At 37.7% G+C, this 12,419-nt stretch overlaps 1 pseudogene; it reads left to right on the forward strand.

Moving 5' to 3' along the window:
- The first annotated feature begins 663 nt into the window (after positions 1-663).
- On the forward strand, positions 664-1,759 carry LOC125156519 (BH3-interacting domain death agonist-like; annotated as a pseudogene).
- The last annotated feature ends 10,660 nt before the right edge of the window (positions 1,760-12,419 follow it).

A 12,419-nucleotide genomic window follows, 5' to 3' on the forward strand; every position in this document is an offset into this window, starting at 1 on the left:
AGACCAATATTTGTATTTAAGGATCTTCTGTATTGCATTTTTTTCTGTTTTATTAGTTTCTTATTTTATATTTATAAAGCTTAGATTTATACAGCTTTTTGTTTTTATATTTATATAGCTTATTTTCCATTAGCATTTTAAGGGTATAATTACAGTACTTTCCATTACATTTAGTGTTAAGTATTTTCTGATTTCTATTATATAATCACACTTATTCAGAATATGCTTTTAAATTTTTAATTTATTTTATTCTTCTTTGTTTATCTTTTGGATACTGATTTATAATTAATGGTAAATTGTTCCTTTGTAATGTGATTGTTTTCCTTTTGAGCCAAACAAATAGTATCATTGTCTTTTCTGTAAATGCTTGAAAACTGTATTTTATAATTGCTGACTGCGGGGTTAAATGTGCTCAGTATTAATTTGTGATCAGATTGTTAAAATCTTCTTTATTCTTCAAAACTTTCCCCATTGATCTATTTCCCCACTATGAGAGTCGTGTTAACCTGTATTTTATTATAATTATGGATTTGCACATTATTTTTACAATTATATATATTTTTTCCTAATACATTTTTGGGTTATATTAGCTTCGTTTTTTTTGTTAGTTCACATTCAAACTTTCTGTGGTCTTATGTATTATATATGCTGTTATTATGTTGCAAATAGGTTATATTTTATCCAAATAACCCCTTTTTATCTTTAACTTTTGAGTTTAATAAATTTATACCCTTGGTGTCTTGGGGCCTTTGCCTCCAGCTTGCCTTACCTGGCACCCAGCGCCTCACCCCCTGTCTGCCTCTCAGAGCCTGCTATAGCTGGTGGATAAGGAATTGTTGGAATGCCCAAGAAACTTAATAGCTGCAGCAACCAGCAAAAGTATGGCATCTAACAAATTATGGGCATAGGAAACTTTGAGAATTTTATCCCCATCGGAGACTGCTGACTTGGGATGCTCACAAAACCAGAAGCAAGTCGAATCCCTGCAAGGTTGTCTGAGCCATAGATTCTAAGGTAAGCAATGGGTCAGGCCTCCAGGATGAGTGCATCAAAAAATTTGCTGGTCTTTGGCTTCCTTCAAAACTGCTCCAACTATAATTTCCACAAAGAGTTGGAGGCATTGGGCTGTGAACTGCCCGTGCCAGCTTACCTACAGGAGGACCATGATGATGAGCTATAGACAAATGGCAACTGGTGCAGCCACTTCGTCAATAGTGAGGAGGCATATTCTGAGAGTCAAGAATAAATCATCTGGGATATTGCCAGGCAACTCATACAAATAGGGGACAGAATGGATCTCAGCATTCACCCAAGACTAGTGAATAACCTGGTAATACAATTTAAGAATATGAACCTGTGGGAGGAAGAGAGAAGGAAGTGCCTCACTGGTGCACTGGAGCAGGTCACACAGACTTATCCTAAAGACATGGAGAAAGAGAAGAGCAAGCTGATTTTGACCCATGCTGTTGGCCAAAAAAGGTGGCCGATTACATACCATCCTTGCTCCGTGATGTCTCGTGCACAACAGTGAATTTTATTAATGAGAGCCTACTCACCTATATGAGGAACTGAGTCAGAAATGGAATGGACTGAGTGGACAACTCTTCAGAAGCATGACTGGTTCAAACTTGATATGGTGACAACAGTACACCTTCTTCCAGTGGGGATGGAGCCATGGCCATTTAAACAAAGTTCTTAAAGAAGATAGGCATGAGATAATAACTATTTGTTTCTTACTATTTAAATTTCTTTTAGTGTTTACTTATTCTGAGAGAGAGAGAGAGAGAGAGTAGGGGAGGAGCAGAGAAAGGGAGAGAGTCCCAAATGGGCCCCACACTGTCAGTGCAGAGCCTGATGTGGGGCTTGAACTCACAAGCAGCAAGATTAGGACCTGAGCAGAAGTCAGATGCTGAATGGACTGAGCCACCCAGGCATCCTTATTTCTTACTGTTTTAAAGATGGTGTTTTAAGCAGCTGGTCCATATAGAAATCTCTGCATTAACATACTTGAATAAAAATGTCCACTTGCACATATTTGAATGAGTTTCATACCATCTTCTAAATCCACTACACATTATGCCTTTATCTTATTCAGTTATACAGGGCTTCACTTGAAAATTAAATTTAAGAACAGGTTGTAAGGCAGAAGTAAAAAACACAACTTTACTGTTTATTAAAGTGCAATCTTGGGGCATGATCTTATAGCAGGCAATATCGTGTTTGAGGAGAGCAAGGACTGGAGACAGATGCACATACCCCTCACAAATGAAAACTTTCTCTCAAAATAGGGAATGTCTTAATTCTAAGGAAGTAACAATCTTCCCATTTAAAATCCAAATAGTATGAGAGGTTTTGGCCTAAAGTTCTATATTCAAACTATGGGAAAATCAGGCCTCAAAATATGTGTTCGATTTTTTTTCAACTTGATTTCCTTTTATTTGAGTCAAGAAGGACCAGAGGCAGTTAAAGGTGTGAAGGTGATTTAAGGTCCCATGTCAACTATAGTTTCCCAAATCAGGTAACTAAATGCACCTTTTCTCTTTCCAGGAAGTCAGAGCTTTGATAAAAAATTTAAGCTGATGGAGTACCAGAAGCTACTGCATACGTCCTGTGGGGGAATGTCTGTTAATAATCTTATATTTTTATTTTCCTCCCATATGCCTCAGCTCATCCTTTCCCAAGAAGTTATATCTGAAGAAAACAGGTTTCTAGGCATAAAAGATGAAAGAACAGTTAGACTCTTAAAAATTCAACAGTTGAAGTGGTTCCCTTTCTTGGGGACACAGTCATAATGGAAGGAATAACAAAAGCAAGTCACTTAGTGCCAAAATAAACCAGGGAGAGCTTACATTTAGGAACAGTGCAACACCAGTCTGTTCTCACAATAAGCATTTCCTAGGCTTCTGTTTAAAAGTATGATGGTGGATGCTGGGTCCGTATCACACAGGCTGCCGTTACTCTTAACCAGAAACACTCTTGTTACTTTGAAGATTACACTCTGGGGAAGCATATGAACGAAAGTAAATAAGTACTAATAAATACTTTCTTGTTACCAAAACACTTTTCTGTTCCTTGAGAGTTTAATCAGAAAAGAAAAAATGACTACATTGTTCTGCGTTAAATACATAACACGTTAAGACTGGGTCTTGATATGATATCTGCAGAATGTTGCAAATACTAAAAGCAGTACTGAAAGCCGTGCAGTACAAAGGCCACAATTTGGAAATAAATCTTCTAGTAACACTATTAAAATTAAATAAATAAAAACATATTTTTTATTATTACTCGTAGATTTATGGTAATGTCATCCTATCTTGTGCCTTCTGGATGTATGACTTCTTCAATATATGATGTGACATTTCTTTTTTTTATTTTTTTTTCAACGTTTATTTATTTTTGGGACAGAGAGAGACAGAGCATGAATGGGGGAGGGGCAGAGAGAGAGGGAGACACAGAATTGGAAACAGGCTCCAGGCTCTGAGCCATCAGCCCAGAGCCCGACGCGGGGCTCGAACTCCCGGACCGCGAGATGGTGACCTGGCTGAAGTCGGACGCTTAACCGACTGCGCCACCCAAGCGCCCCTATGATGTGACATTTCTAGATAATATATTTCCTTTGTTTTTAAAATGTGGTCAAAAATTGATTGCTTTATTTTAATTCTTATTCCCCAACACCCTGCCACTGACTTGAAGTTTATGCATTTTATTTTTTATTAGTTTTGAAGTTAATGTTAAAATATGAACTGTACTTTATTTATCTATACCTTATTTAACAATGATCAATCATAATTAGTCATTTTACTTTTCTCTTCCCTCCCCCACCCAATATCAAGTTCTGTGTAACAGTGCAAACCTGCCACTGCCTTCTTGTCCTACATCTGAAGTTGTAGGTTGAGTTCTACAGTTTGCTTTTCCTGAAAACTCTGCCTGATATTGATTCACTTCCTTGTACACATTGTTAAAATGGGGTTTGTAAGCTTACGTTCACCAGGGCATTATCTGAGAGAATTCTGCGAGGTTAAGACGAGGATGTGTTCTTCCAAAGGATATTTTAGTTGGTGTCTTGGCAAGGCTCTTACCAGCCTGGAATGGCTTTAACGGTAACTTCTCAGCATTGAGTTTCTGGACAACACAGATTGTGACAATTTGATACCAACATACATCAGGATAGACTTGTGTTATGAATTCCTATGGGGGGACTCTTTTTTCTACTTGGAGTTTAAATCAATCAGATAAATGTTTCTTCTCCTTCTTCCTAGTCTCTCCTTTTTGCTAAGAATGCCTTTCAACAGCTCCATCCTTATGTAGAAGTGAGTTATGGTTCTAGTTCCACATACAGCCCTGCTCCCCTTTCTCCATCAGACTCTCCTTGTTTTTAAGACTAGCAGATGCTCCCTGAATAACCCAAACTTTTGGACCACTTGTCTCTCAGTGTTTCACTTTCCTCTCTTGTTTTGGGGTCCATAGATATAGGTAAGAATTAAATAAGAAATTTTTAAATGCATTAATGACCAGCTGTCCAAACACTTCATTTTAAAGTGTATTTATTTATTTTGAGAGAGAGAGAAAGAGTGAACACGAGCAAGGGAGGGGCAGAGAGAGAGGGAGACAGAGAATCCCAAGCAGGGGATGCAGATCTGAATCTCAGGAACTGTGACATTTTGACCTGAGCCCAAAACCAAGAGTTGGATGCTTAACCAACTGAGCCACTCAGGCACCCCTAAACACTTCATTTTTTAGCCAATCACAATGAAGAGCAGAACTGTTGAGTTTTGCTGACTCAACCCACGTACAGATGTTTGTATGATGGGGAAGTAATTGGGACACTGTTGGTAATGTTAATGGGCAACATTTATAACATTTCTGGCACATAATGCGCACTCAAAAGAGTCCCCTCCCCCATCTGTTGTCATCTCTCCATCGCCCAATGTTTTCTGTTTGTGAGCAGCAACAGTAAAGCAAAGACTAGAATTCAAGAGCACCACCCTTGTCCAATTTTCTTTGTAAGACTGATAACAAATAATAGGTTTTCTTCTTTTTTCATAGTATATTTCTAAGCCCCCAGAGAAATCACAAGTCTAGTGTTATAATTCATTAACATAGAACTTGCCCTAGCTCCTGTTAGGCTGTTAGACTAATAGGAATGAGAACCAATCACATTTTGCATTACCTGAGAATAGCTATAATTTAAAAATATATGTATCTAAATGTAATTTAAAATTTTTTAATCTTACACTTAAATACTTGACACACTGAACTTGTAGCAATAAGACTGTACAGCAAAAAATGTAATATGGTATTATAGGTACCTGATTGTTATTCTAAATTGTACACAAATTCATAGTTAATGAAAAATGGTATAGCAAAGGCATTGTATAAGCTGTTTTTCTTTCCTTATTTAAAAGTCTACCCTGTCTTAGCTGAACAAGCTGCAACTTAAAGATAGAGTTGAATTGTATGATTGGATTCTCTTTTTAATTGCTCTGTGACAGACTTCACAGAACCATGTCAAATTTGAGAAGAGTTACAAAAGAGAGTTTCACCTGAGTTGTACCCGTCATAAAGAGAGCTGTTGAAACATGGATAATGGGCGTGTGCCCTGGGTTTCTTTGATTTAATTGCCTGAGGTCTTCTCTGTAGTAATATGTCTGGCTAAGGTTTGCAGAGTGAAAGTTGCTAGACTGTAGAGCTATTTAATAAAAACCTTTCTGACTGACTTTCAAGATACTCAGCCTCCCCAAAGACAGGAAAGCCTAGTTTGAAAGCAAAAAAAAATAGATTAATTGATCTTCATGTGAAACTTTCTAGATAACTAGGCAGATATTAACCTTTCTGAAAATTCAGAGTTAAATCCTCTCTGCTTGAAATATGCTGTTTTTATAAAGCTAACCGTCCACGAAATGAACTTGAATATTATGGAGTACAAACAAGGAGATGATTATTTTTATCTTCAACTTTATTAACACAGTTTATTAGAGGTCCTGGCTCTGGTACAAGGAGTGCTGAGTGAGGTACTACAGGGAATTACAAGAGAGAAAGTCGTTCTGCCCAACTAGGTTTTTAGTCCTAAGAAAGACCTCTGGAAAGCCTGAGAAAGGGGAGCTAACTTTACTGAGCCAAGGGAATTTAAAAGGAAATAACCACCCTGTTTTTGCTGTAATTGGTCCCTTTGAGGCTAGCTTTGCCTGAAGCAGATATAATTTCAAAAGGAAGTGGATAACCCACTTGGGTCCTTCTTTAAAGATCTGAGGGGAAACATGGGATTAAAGATTGGGGACATATTCCTTGGAGCTTTTTCCTGTCATTGAGGTAGGATCTCTGTTTAGCTCATGGGATATCTTGGACTTTTCTTGAATCTTTTATTTTCACATTTTATCACTTTCCTGAGTTTGCTGAGTCCAGTTGTATAAATATCTGAACAGTGACTTTTAAACCTTATGCTTGTTAATGATGATAAGGAAGGACAATTCCAAATACACACAGAACATAGTATATCTGTATCTCTCTATGCATGTCTACACATCTGTCTATTAAATATAAGTGAGTTATTATCAATTGTTGCTTAGAACAATGCAATTATTTCTGAAATTAAATGATTTCTTTCCTTCCAGAAAATCATGAAAGTAAAATAAAGATTCATTAAATACCTATCTAATAAAGAGAAATATGCCAGATATTATTAAGGATACAAACATGAAGGCATGCTCCATGGCTATGAAGTACTTACGATATGATAATGGACACAAAATAACTTTAACATATGACAGAAGTTGATGAGTGCCACAAGAAAGAAATAAGGAAAATTCTGTATTAATTTAGAATGAATGGTGTTTCTTAAATTTTGAGTATCAGAATCTCTGGGACCTTGGAAATTATGCAAATTCATATCTCCCCTCTTCTAGGATGGACCTAGAATTTGCCATGTTAATTCTGTCTCCATGTGATTATAATGATTTGTCTGCAGAACACAATTGCAGAAACATCTGCAATAAGTATAAATATTATTTATGGCTAAGGATGATGAAGAAAAACAGTCTTCATGGAGAATTTATGACTTCTGTTGGCTCTCAAAACTAGAATTTTGACAGAATGGAGATGGAGAGAAAGGACAATCCAGGTGATAGAAATAGTATCAAGAAAGGCATGAGGGACTTATTCTCAGAGACTGCCCCTGAAACAGATAGTAGAAAAGCAGAGATGTATGGACTTCGGGGTCATCCAATAATTAGTATTCTAAAGTGCCCAATGGAACATGACTACAATGACTTTTTTTGTTAACTTCTTTTGTTTTGGAAAAAGAGATGGGATGGGAGAGGTCACTGGAGGAGTGGATGGCAATCACTGATGAAAATATAGCTTGTCTGAGCTGCGTTATCCAAGTGAATATTGTTAAGAAAATATTTAACATCTCGCTGTCTTTGCAGGTATGTTTGTAAGATGGAGATGATGTCTTTCTACCTGTGGTGCTCTGTCTCCTTCATTAGGGAGAATAAGATTTTATTGGTCAGGCAGCCTATCAGTGAAGAGTGCTCATTTGCTTGTCTTCTTTTAAGCTCAGGAACTGCTCTTGCTGTGGATTTGCTTCTGTCCTAAAAGGAAGCATAGCATCAAGTAATAGGTTAAATGGATTAAATAAGTGAACATTTGCAAATTACTCTGACAGTGGTCGTTAATGTAAAATAAACAATGGGACAAAACAAAGCAAAAAGAAATTTCTTGGTTTCTGTCTATTTCTCTTTAGAATTATGTAAACTGCTGCCTGAACTAAATTCAATTCTTGCTACCATGCATTTTCCTTCAATTCTTAATCCATTTTCAAGTTCCTGCTTTTGGTTCAACCCTAGCTTCTGGCAGTGAAACTTCGCCTACTTCAGTATTCCTGAAACCTGCTCACATTAACTCTTTAAATATATAAAGAAAGGAGTTCTAATTTTATACCTACAGCCTTCCTTGGTTCCACTTTGTTGGCTCAGAGAGAGAGGTTAGTTATTAACTTTTTTCTATTGTTTCACATTTCTGGCTCCACTAATGGCCCTTAGCATCTATGCTGGATATTTTCCGTTTCCTCCTCCAGATGCACACTCCTAACCCCATGTCTGTGTCCTAGTCTCCTACCTTTATAGACTGCAGCACCAGGCTTTTCTGTCCTTTGGTTTGGGCAATAGAAAGTCCTTGCAAGGGACCAGAGTGTACCTCACTGAATGGCCTCAACAAAGGAGAGCTTATATGAGTCAAAGAGACAGTACTGTACACATTTCTAGAAGAAAAAAAAAAGATTGTTAAATGTTGCGTTTTATTCAGTGCAATTTGGGAGTTCTTTTCCTCAGCCTTCCCTCCATCTCTCATGGATCTGCTCTGTTGGTATAATCCACGGAACTTGAGCCTGTCCCTACACAAAAGAGCTCCCTAACTTTAGAAGGTGCAGCAGAAGAACCTAAGGATGTTCCTGAGGAAAAAAATAACTTTGCAGAAGCATCTTGAGCCAACTCCACTTTCTTTTTCTTATATCCATCTTTTCACACCCGATGGGGAAAAGTCAGCATATGGAGCTAGCTTACTTTTCAGAAAGGGCAAATTTGTTACCTGCACCAGTACTCTACATGATAATCCCCATGCTAATCAAATGGCAAGGTTTTTTCTAAACCACGTTCTATATCAGCATCCTTCCCAATACAACTTTCCGAACAGCCACTCCCAATCTGTCAGAGTTGGTATTCAAGATAAAGTGTATTTTTCATCCCTTCTAAGAATAGAGGGACCAAAAGAGCTCCCAAATTCATCCATGGTGTAGTTTCGCTCACCACAGTAGGAAGAGTATATATGAATTTGGAGCCATCATCCTAACCAATAACAAAGTTTTCCTTTTTTACAATTTTGGAGAAATGTTGGGTTAAGTTAAACAGCTTAAGCAGTCAATTTAGAATCTTGTATATGCAAATATGCATTACTCATCTTCAACAGATGAGAGCAGTCTGTAGCTTGAATTAATCAGATTATTTTGGTTGTGAGTGAGGGAACTCCAGGTGGAATGAGTTCAGTAGGGGAAAGACGATTTATGGATATCAAACTATAGAAATACATAACAGAAGTGAGCAGTGGTTCAAAGCAGATGTGGAACCAAGGAGAGGGATACTGTAAGGTTTTTTTTCCACATCTTATTTCTGCTTCTATCAGTTTTATTCTTTACTCTTTTTAGACTGGCTTTTTCTCTGTGTCAGGGAACATTCCACTAACATATCCAAACTAATAACTCAAGACTTCGCAAAAAAAAAAAAGAGGGAGAGAGAGAGAGCGAGCGTGAGAGACAAAGATTGCTCCATTTTAGTTTGTTTTTGTTTTTGTTTTTCCAGTTAAAAGAAGAAAAGAAGGAAGCCCACAATGGGCTTAGTTTGGGATATGCCCTGGAAGTGGAATGTTATAATGGTCAGCCCCTAGATCCATAGTGGTCAAAGCTTAGAAATGAAGAGTTCAAAATCGAAAAACAAAGTGCTTTTGGAAAGAGCAAATGTTATAGGACAATATTTGTTTGATGATTGAATCCTTTTATTGTGCAGAGTATCTTGCAAGGATCTCTAGTCTGCTAAATATCCTCTAGAAAACATTAGTTAGCTTTTTAAAAAATTTATTTATATATATTGAGAGAGACAGCATGAGTGGGGGAGGGACAGACAGAGAGGGAGAAAGAGAATCCCAAGCAGGCTCTACACTGCTAGTGTGGACCCTGATGCAAGACTTGAACTCACGGACTGTGAGATCATGACCAGAGTTGAAACCCAGCCTCGGATGCTTAACTGACTGAGCCACCCAGATACCCCAAAAATATTGGTTAATATTAAAGATAGCTTCCAGGAATAAATCTAACCAAAGATGTAAAGGATCTGTATGCTGAAAACTATAGAAAGCTTATGAAGGTAATTGAAGAAGATTTAAAGAAATGGAAAGACATTCCATGCTCATGGATTGGAAAAATAAATATTGTCAAAATGTCAATACTACCCAAAGCTATCTACACATTCAATGCCATCCCAATCAAAATTGCACCAGCATTCTTCTCGAAACTAGAACAAGCAATCCTAAAATTCATATGGAACCACAAAAGGCCCCGAATAGCCAAAGGAATTTTGAAGAAGAAGACCAAAGCAGGAGGCATCACAATCCCAGACTTTAGCCTCTACTACAAAGCTGTCATCATCAAGACAGCATGGTATTGGCACAAAAACAGACACATAGACCAATGGAATAGAATTGAAACCCCAGAACTAGACCCACAAACGTATGGCCAACTCATCTTTGACAAAGCAGGAAAGAACATCCAATGGAAAAAAGAGAGTCTCTTTAACAAATGGTGCTGGGAGAACTGGACAGCAACATGCAGAAGGTTGAAACTAGACCACTTTCTCACACCATTCACAAAAATAAACTCAAAATGGATAAAGGACCTGAATGTGAGACAGGAAACCATCAAAACCTTAGAGGAGAAAGCAGGAAAAGACCTCTCTGACCTCAGCCGTAGCAATCTCTTACTCGACACATCCCCAAAGGCAAGGGAATTAAAAGCAAAAGTGAATTACTGGGACCTTATGAAGATGAAAAGCTTCTGCACAGCAAAGGAAACAACCAACAAAACTAAAAGGCAACCAACGGAATGGGAAAAGATATTTGCAAATGACATATCGGACAAAGGGCTAGTATCCAAAATCTATAAAGAGCTCACCAAACTCCACACCCGAAAAACAAATAACCCAGTGAAGAAATGGGCAGAAAACATGAATAGACACTTCTCTAAAGAAGACATCCGGATGGCCAACAGGCACATGAAAAGATGCTCAATGTCGCTCCTTATCAGGGAAATACAAATCAACACCACACTCAGATATCACCTCACGCCAGTCAGAGTGGCCAAAATGAACAAATCAGGAGACTATAGATGCTGGCGAGGATGTGGAGAAACGGGAACCCTCTTGCACTGTTGGTGGGAATGCAAATTGGTGCAGCCGCTCTGGAAATCAGTGTGGAGGTTCCTCAGAAAATTAAAAACAGACCTACCCTCTGACCCAGCAATAGCACTGCTAGGAATTTATCCAAGGGATACAGGAGTACTGATGCATAGGGCCACTTGTACCCCAATGTTCATAGCAGCACTCTCAACAATAGCCAAATTATGGAAAGAGCCTAAATGTCCATCAACTGATGAATGGATAAGGAAATTGCGGTTTATATACACAATGGAATACTACGTGGCAATGAGAAAGAATGAAATATGGCCTTTTGTAGCAACGTGGATGGAACTGGAGAGTGTAATGCTAAGTGAAATAAGCCATACAGAGAAAGACAGATACCATATGGTTTCACTCTTATGTGGATCCTGAGAAACTTAACAGGAACCCATGGGGGAGGGGAAGGAAAAAAAAAAGAGGTTAGAATGGGAGAGAGCCAAAGCATAAGAGACTGTTAAAAACTGAGAACAAACTGAGGATTGATGGGGGGTGGGAGGGAGGAGAGGGTGGGTGATGGGTATTGAGGAGGGCACCTTTTGGGATGAGCACTGGGTGTTGTATGGAAACCAATTTGACAATAAATTGTCATATATATAAAAAAAAATAAAAAAAAATATATTATATATATATATATATATAAATTAAAAAAAAAAGATAGCTTCCAACATATTGAAATGGTAGCACATGGCTTCTGGAGAAAGCATGCATTCTGAATTCTGGCTATATTCAATACAGCTGTTCTCAGCCAAGCACAGCAGTGCATTTTCATAGTTCCTTAAGCAAAATTTTCATGCTCTTTTGTCATTTTGTTACTTTGTAATATTTTTATTGATTATCAATTCATTTCTACTTACACATATTTCACCAAAACTTTTGGCAATGTTGAAATTGCTTAGATTGTGGGAAACTCACTGCCTAGTGAACACTTAAATGTCTTTAAGCTTTTATACAAAGTTATTTTACAAATCTGGGAAAACTGCAAGTCCTGAAAATTGTCATTTTGGTATGTGTGTGCACATGAAGTGTGTGTCTGTATGTGTGCATAGATGTGCATGTGTGTGTTGGGGCTATGCTGTGTACAGAAACTGAGGTCATATAACTCAATCAACAAATTCTGTCATAGATCACAGAGAAAGATGGAGTCACAAAATAGGGCTTGGGAATTAGGAACAACCTACAGATTATCCTATCTGTGTGAATCCTATTGTTACTGATGAGAGTGTGTTGTTTTGGTGACCATAACTATATTCTGTAGTAGATGATCTGTCATGGTGAAAAAAAAAATCATTTTTCTCCATTAGTTATTTCTGCCTCACTTTTCAGGGAATTTGTATATCGATTCCTAAATTGTGGTGCCTGAATTGTCAACACTCTTTTCCACTGGTTATTCCAAAATAAGAATCAAACCACAGTTATGCAAAT

This window comes from Prionailurus viverrinus, chromosome F2, assembly GCF_022837055.1.
Source record: "Prionailurus viverrinus isolate Anna chromosome F2, UM_Priviv_1.0, whole genome shotgun sequence".
Lineage (NCBI taxonomy): Eukaryota > Metazoa > Chordata > Mammalia > Carnivora > Felidae > Prionailurus > Prionailurus viverrinus.